This window comes from Lipotes vexillifer, unplaced genomic scaffold, assembly GCF_000442215.2.
Source record: "Lipotes vexillifer unplaced genomic scaffold, Lipotes_vexillifer_v1.1 scaffold387, whole genome shotgun sequence".
Taxonomy (NCBI): Eukaryota; Metazoa; Chordata; class Mammalia; order Artiodactyla; family Lipotidae; genus Lipotes; species Lipotes vexillifer.
Window position 1 is genome coordinate 4,808,851 of NW_006795399.1, and position 7,523 is coordinate 4,816,373.

Genomic DNA, 7,523 nt, shown 5'->3' on the forward strand with positions numbered 1-7,523 from the left:
GGGAAGGGGAGGAGGGCAGGGGTGCCAAGCCCCTTGCCTGTGCTGTGTGGGAACGGCATGGACCCTTCCTTCCTGTTACTTCCAATACCATGCAGCACCTCTCTATGCAGCCTGTTTCCGCTGTAACTTCTCACCCCTGTTGTAACCCTCTGCTCCTTTCTGTTTCAACTCTTCCGGGCAAAAGCCTGGAGAGCCAGCTCTCGGAGACCTGAGCCTGACTGTGCTCCTTTGTCCTCTGTCACACACCCCCTTTCTCTAGTTCCTGCCTTACCACTCCAGTCCCGTCTGCAGGAGAAGCTGGGTGGTAGAGGGGATGGAGCTGCTGCTTTGAGCCCTGGGAGAGAGCAGGGCTGGGGCTACCTGTTCCTCAGAGGGGATGGGGAGGGTGCAGGCACATCGGCTCTCCTAGACCAGGACACAGGATGCTCTCTCTTTCCACGTGTTCTCTACCCTTCTCTCCTCTCTCCAACTACCTGCCTCTCTCTGACTTTTTCTCCTGTTCATCCTTTCTGTTCCTGTTTTTCCCTTTTTTATCATCAGTTCCTTTTCCCTTTTTTCTCTGTCTTTTACTTCCATGTTACTAAGAGTAGAAGTAAGTAAGGGAGCTTGAGGAAAGGGGTTGAGAGGGAAAGAAAAGGACACAGGTTTTTTTTTTCCACCTCCCCTTTGGAGGTGTGGGGATGAGGAATATCGCCCATTTTTCTCTTTCTGGGGATTGAAGCATCTCTCCACCCTCAGCCCTTCTGATTTTCTCAGCAATGATGTCTAAAACAGGGATTCCTAACCTTAAAAAACAGTTTCTATTTTTATTTGTTTCTTTATGATTTTGTAGATGAGAGAAAACCTTGCAATCCCTGCAAAGTCAGTTCCCTGTGTGATATGTTTCCGTTAGAATGTTTAAGATGATCACTGTTGAGAATTTAATAACCCTCCTTGAGATGATTGGAGTCTGGGGTGTTGTAACAAGGCAGGAAATCACTGATTTTTAGTGTCCAGCTAAGCCAATTGGATCCTTATTTCTGGGTGAATTTGTTGCAGCCTTTCAGCATGGGAGTAAAAACTTTCTTCCTGGGGGACTCCCGTTGCCCCAATCCTCAGCCTAGGGGATCATGGGGCAGGTCAAACCCAGATTGGTTCCCAGTTTCCCTTCCTCACCCTAAAAGGCCAGCCCAGTCTGCCTGTAGAGGGAGGTGAGGAACAGTGATCTGGTCTCTCATCCCCTCCCTTTACTTCACCGCACGCTTCTTTCAGTCATTGAGAATTTGAGGGTTTGGATCAGAGAAGAGGGTTCCTGGTTTGGATTAAGGAGCTGGGCTAGGAGGCATGGTTGGGGGTGAATTTGCAAGCTTGGATGGAGGAGGTGGGAGAGAGACAGAGAGGGAGGGAGGGAGAGAAGCGGGTACAAGGCTGTCCTTGTGAAAAACTGGGAGACTGGAATGAAATGAGGAAGGATGGGAGGTGAGAGGCTTGGAAAAACATGATGTGCAGGGGGCGCATGTGCCATGTGCCAGAACAGATGCAAAGAATGTGGATGCTCACAGAGGGGCCTGCAAGGCCCTCCGAAGCTGCATCTCCTGTGTCCAGGCATAATGTCGTCTTTGCTCTGACGCAGCTGGCTGGAACTTCACTTCTGAAGAGCTCTGGGCAGTGAATCAACGTAGTGTTTACCCTCATGTGTTCTGAGTTAGAACAGTCTTTGCTCTAGACTGGATGACCACCCTGAAAATCTAAGAAATGTTTTCAGTTACTTCGGAAGGCCCTTCTGCACCCTGAATGACTTCTGTTTCCACACTGGCATGGGAGGTGGAGGGCCTGCAATCCTGGTATTCCTCCCTTCAATCCCCGATCCTGCTTCAGGCGGTCCCAGGAAGGGTCTGAGAGGAGAGTGCGCTGGTGGGGGGGCGGGAGTTGGCCATACAGGGGCCCCATTGGCTGCAGATAGGGGTGCACTAATGTTCATTAGAGATTCAGAACTGAATAGCTATTGCTATCACCTCCAAAGAAGGGATGGGGCAAACAGCTCCAATTTTGCCCCCAAGGAAATGGCAGGTTTGTGTGTGTATGAGAGTTGGAGGGATGTGTTAATTTGAGTATAACTCTCTGAATATATGTTTTTGCTCATCTGAAGGTGTTAAATTCCATGGCGTCCAACTTCAGTCACTCTAACGGCGGGGAAGCAATGGCCTAGGTAATTCCAGGCAGCAGATAACCCCCAAATCATTTATGAATATGATTGAAATGTGCTTTGGACTGTGCTAGGGACGGGCTTTGGAAGGTGCCTTGTGGGCCAAGAGGAGGAAGTCATTAATCGCGGCAAAGGAAAGCTGCTCTTAGCTCTGCACCAGGACAGCCATACAGATCAGAGGCAGAAAATGGCAGGCACTGAGTCTGTTCAGGTGGAAAGGCAAGGAGGCTAGAAAGGGCCTCAGGGGCAGCATGCTAGTGCAAGGCTAGTAAGCATGTGGGAAGGTCAAGGGCACAGAGAGTGGCAGGATAAAGTGTGGATTGAGAGAGGTTAGAAAGCAATAGAAGCTCACAACTGACCTTGCTCTGGAGCCAAAGCACCAGCCTAGGAACAGCCCAGGCACTGGAAAAAAATCATTAGGTGAGAGTTCTATCAGGCTTTGTCTTTCACAGGCTGTGTGATATCGGTTAAGTTAATTTTCCCTTCTGGGTGTCAGTTTCCTGAGAAGAGTCAGCTGAAATGTTGAATAATTATTTCATTTTTCACAAAATAGTTTATCTTTTCTTATAATCATAACACAAAGTTGATAAAAGAAAAAAGTGGAAAAAGCATAATCCTATCACGTTAATACAATACATATTTCTATGTTTGTGCGCTCTATCAGATTTTTGTCCATAGGAGACAAATTCCTATTTTTACACTGTGTACCATTTTGTATGTTTTCACTTATCATACAATAGTTCCATAGCACTATGTATTCTTTCTTTTTCCTTTTTGTTTTTGGTAGCCCAGGTGGGATGCAAATAGCACTATGTATTCTTTTTTTTTTTTTTGTGATACGCGGGCCTCTCACTGCTGTGGCCTCTCCCGTTGTGGAGCACAGGCTCCGGACGCTCAGGCCCAGCGGCCATAGCTCACGGGCCCAGCCGCTCCGCGGCATGCGGGATCCTCCCGGACCGGGGCACGAACCCGTTTCCCTTGCATCGGCAGGCGGACTCTCAACCACTGTGCCACCAGGGAAGCCCCGCACTATGTATTCTTAACAGTTATTGTTTAAAATTATTATGAGAGAAACTAAGCCCGTGCGCCACAACTACTGAGCCTGCGAGCCACAACTACTGAAGCCCACGTGCCACAACTACTGAATCCCGCGCACCTAGAGCCCGTGCTCTGCAACAAGAGAAACCAGCACAATGAGAAGCCCGCACGCTGCAAGGAAGAGTAGCCCCCACTCGCCGCAACTAGGGAAAGCCTGCATGCAGCAACGAAGACCCAACTCAGCCAAAACTAAATAAATTAATTAAAAATAAATAAATAAAAATAAAATGATTATGAATGTATTACATATGAATTCTATCAGGACCTGGGGTCTGGAAGGCCCCTTTCTACCTCTCTGGCTGCTTCAGCTCAGCTTCATACCTTCGAACTAGTGGTGGTTCCCATGTTCCACCCTCAACACTTGTTCTCATCTGTTTCCTCCTCCTGAGAGAGCTCAAGCACTCTCGTAACTTCAACCATTACTTATGATAAGGCTCGTGAGCCCCAGACCTATAAGTCTGGGCCTCAACTGCTCCTCTGTCCCCTCTGTGTCCACGTGCCTTGTGCTGCCTCCTCCCGAGTCTCCTGGAGGTTTTCTCAAAGCAAAGAGCTTTACGGATGGAGTACATGTCGTCCCTGCCTTCTGACTTCACAGTCCAGGACACAGCTGGTGCTGGAGGATGGTCATCACACACTGACTTTCTGAAAGATGGACGGTGAACAGGATGTGAACATAATTTAACGAATGACATGATCTGACATCGAGGTGGGTTGGATTTGTCTCCATCGTCACCAGCAAGTGTGAAACTCACCAAGAACACCAGCGTGGTTTGCAAGACCCTCACTGCCTGGACTGTCTGGCCCCAGCTCCAGTCCTCCTTTCTGCCCTGCTGCTTTCCGCATGGGACTGTCTCGGTCTCAATACCCTTATCAGTGAGGCTGTCCCAGCAGTGAGGTTGCACATTATGTCCCTTGAAGCACCAGAAGATGTTGGTTTCTGAGTTTGGGATCTCCAAAAATGGCTCCTAAATCCTTAGTGCCCTGGTGGTGTCTCAGGCCTGGGAGGGAAGCACAGAGGACAGAGGTGGGTATTGGAGGGAGACGATGGAGAGCTCCCCTAGGAGAGCAGGGGAAACACGGGGATGGAGAGAGGATAGGCTTTCTAGAGGATGAGAGGACGGGAAGAAACTAAGTCGAAACTAAGTCCCAGAAGAAAGAGGAGAGAGGAAATAGAAAGGTGGGTGTATAAAAGGAGAGGAAAAGAAAAGAGTAAAAAGAAAGGTGAGAAGGATGAGGTCCCGTGGAGAGCGAAGGAAAGGCACCACATGAGGGAGGGGCACATGAGTTGTGTCCAGCACCTCCTGGACACCATTGCCATAAAAGAAAGTTGATGAGAGTCTTGATGGGGACGACTGCACCAAATGTCCTGTCTGTGGAATGGGGCGGGGGAGGGGTATGTGTATCCAAGAAGATGTCAGAAAGATGATGGGTCTTTTCATCAGTTCAAGGAAGTTGAGACCAGACAGGAAATAGGGCTGGTATGAGGGAGGCGCTGGCCTGAGCAGGGGTAGGGTGAACCCTGGGCAGAGTCAGAAGGATCAATGTTGAACGAGATACCCACAGAGCAAAGTAGAGCGTTCCATGCAATGAATGCATTGACACCTCACAACTGTGAGAGGAGACCAAGCCCTTTGTGAATTGCCTGAGGAGTCGCAGTTGATTAGTGATAGAGTCAGGCCTGGAACCCATGTCTGTCTTCCCCAGAACTTCATGCTGTGTTTTGTTCCCAGACCTTTTAGTTGTGCCCTCCCCAGACCTGGGATGCCTACTTTAGGGCAAGACTGGCCATGATCAAGGGGAGGCCAGGCAATTAGGGGGCCTGGGAACCTGCTGTAAATTGACCAAGAGAGCATGAAACCACCAGAAAAGACAGGAGGCACCGGGAGAGGGATGGGGGAGACAGGACGGACAGGACACTGAGACTTGCCTGGGAGGGGATGGTAAGAACAGACAAGAGAGTCAGGGACCAGGATTTAGTTCTGAGGATAGCCCGGGAGGGTACTTGCCTCTAGCGGTCAAGCAGCCTGATGTGATTTGGGGGTTTGTGCTGCCCCCTGGTAGCCATTAGGGGAACAGCAGTGAGGACGGCCCTCATCAGACAGGCTGGTATGACCTCCACCCTACTTTGCTGAATGTCTTGCTGTCCCAGACGTCCCTGCAGAATGCACACTGGTGAAATCAGAGGCTCTGGAAACCTCAATCCCTTAAGCTTCTTGGCTTGGATTGTTAGCGGAGGTGCTCTCTTCCCCAGGGAAGGGACAAGATGGATCCTCGCGTCATCTGCCTGGAATACCAAGGAATCCAACCCTTTTTAACACAGGGTAAGCATTTCATGAACTATTCCATTCAAGCATTATGAAGTCTCTATTAAGTGGTCAATATTATTCCTATTATTCCCAGTTAAGGAAACAGCCTCAGTGGGAGGAAGTTACTTTTCTGAGGTCTTGCAGCCCTAGAGTTTGACCCTAGGCCCCATGACTCTGAGTCCACTGCTCTTTCACTGCACTGGCTCTCCTCTCATAATCCTGGTTTCTCACTCCCCACAATCTTTCTGTTGCTTGGAGAGGTGCTTGGACCAAAAGGGAATGGGGTGGGAGCAGGAACTCTCCCGTGGGCTCACAGATGTCATGTAAGGGATGCTTGGGACCAGCACAGTGTCTCAGCTGTGTCCTACTCCGAGTGCCTGGGGCAATTGCAGCTTCATTCATTCATTCATTCAGTATTTCTGAACATCTCCTGGGCAGGAGGGCCAGGAACTTGGGAACTGGGACACAGCAACGAACATAGTCCCCGTCTTAGCAATCTGGTGGGTGCAACTGACCAAACGTTTATACTGTAAGTGTTAACAGATGTCATTACAGATTGCCAAAGGTGAGAGAAATTAGGGAGGGAACTAATTTCTCCCAGAGGAGGGGACGTTTTAGCACCGATTCTTCTGACCCTGGGCAGAGTCAGAAAGATCAATGTTGAACGAGATACCCACAGAGCAAAGTAGAGCTTTCCATGCAATGAATGCATTGACACCTCACAACTCTGAGAGGAGACCAAGTGTTAGTCGAGCAGACAAGAGGGAGGGGCAGTCCAGGTGGAAACGAGGAGCAGATAAAGGCCAGGCAGAGGAGGAGAAAGCTCCTGAGGAGTTTAATGACTCTCCTGCAGTTTTGTGTAACTGAAGCACACGCTGTTGTGTGCCTGGGTCTGGCTACGATGCAGGAGACAAGGCTAAAGGTAAAGAAGAGAGATGCCGGTAGGATGTGAGGGGCTTTCCTTGGTGAGAGTAAAGAATATAAGCTTTATTCTGCAAGCCTAGAGAGTCCACAGAGTTTTAAGCCGCTGACCATGATTAGACCTGTTTTTTGGCAAGGTGCCTCAGGAGGCCGGACTACCACCTAGGAGGCTACGCACTAGTCCTGGCAGGAAAATCGGCCCAGAAGCCCCTGGCCCGAGGCATCAGAGCAACGTGAATTCGTTGCTTGACCGGGTCGCGTCCCAGAGAGACGGAGAACGGGGATCTGGGGTTTTAGGCCTGGCCTACGGCTGGCGGAGACAGACAGACGCCCGGAAGGTGGCGCGAACTGGGGGAGGTGGCTCAGGGAGGCGTGAACAGGCACGGCCGAGATGCACGGAGAGAGTGCCCGCCCAGCGTGGGGCCCGCTCGCCCGGAGCCACCCGCCACGAATTTATGGCCCAAAACCGGATGCAGCTGTGCGCAGCTGGGTATGCAAATGTATGCAAATTAACACTGCCCGGACCCGGGTTTGGTCGCCAGCAGCGTCCATGGGGGTGGGGAGGGGCGCAGCCTTGTGAGTGCTCTTCCGCTCTCCAAAGGAATTCAGAGAGGGTGTGTGCGGGGTGCATCTTCCCTGCCCTCACGGTCCCCCCTCAGGACCGTGACAATCCATTGTGACGAACGTGGAGTCCCCTCCCTGTCCCCGACGACCTTGTGCCCCCCCACCCCTAGGGCGTGGGCAGAGGGACCGTCCCCGGAGGCGACGCTACCACAGCATCCTTGCTGGAGAGAGCTTCCTTAGTGCGGAAGCAGCCGCGGGGCAGGGGCTGATAATCCCACACCCGCCCCAGCCTCCTAAATGTTTCTGTCCTCGCCGCCTGGGAAGGGGAGGGTCGGAAGGCATGTTTCCTTTCATCCTTTCATTGCGATGTCCTCCCAACCGCTTCTAAAGAAGTCCTTCCAGAAGTCTAACCACGGTCACACGTGCTACTGTTTCTGTCTTATCTTTCC